Genomic DNA, 498 nt, shown 5'->3' on the forward strand with positions numbered 1-498 from the left:
GAGAGGAGCAGAAGAGGAAGTGAAGATAAGAGGGAGAGAGTGTGATTGAATCAGGGAGGAAAAAAAGGGAGAGAAGGAGGAGAGGAAGGAGAAAGAATGACGAGGGAGGAGGGAAAGAGAGAAGGAGAAGAGTTGGGAGAAAGAATGCCGAGATAGGAAGGAAAAATGAAGAGAGAGGGGCGGGGGGGGACCGTGATTAGTGAAGTGGGGGGTAGGAGAAGGAATATGAGAGGAGGAGAAAAAGAGGGAGAGAAAGTGATGGAGGGAAAAGAGATGGGGAGATGCGGGAGGGGAAAGGTAGAAGAGAACACAGAGAAGGGATTATTAGGTAAGGAGAGAAATCGATAATAATAGAGGATGAAGAAAGGAAATAAGGAGACAAAGTGTATGATACTAGAAAGGAATTTAACAAATCACTGTCGACATATAATCTTATGATTAATATTACGTGCACAAGGTTTGCATTGTTATGTCAACTGGATTTCTATTCACATGATT

General features: G+C 43.2%; 1 long non-coding RNA gene across 1 annotated transcript in view; it reads right to left on the reverse strand.

Annotated features, from left to right (window-relative positions):
- LOC119593906 overlaps positions 1-498 on the reverse strand; it is a 69,206-nt gene that overhangs the window by 67,794 nt on the left and 914 nt on the right. The gene's annotated exons all lie outside the window — the stretch shown is intronic.

This window comes from Penaeus monodon, chromosome 33, assembly GCF_015228065.2.
Source record: "Penaeus monodon isolate SGIC_2016 chromosome 33, NSTDA_Pmon_1, whole genome shotgun sequence".
NCBI classification, from domain to species: Eukaryota; Metazoa; Arthropoda; class Malacostraca; order Decapoda; family Penaeidae; genus Penaeus; species Penaeus monodon.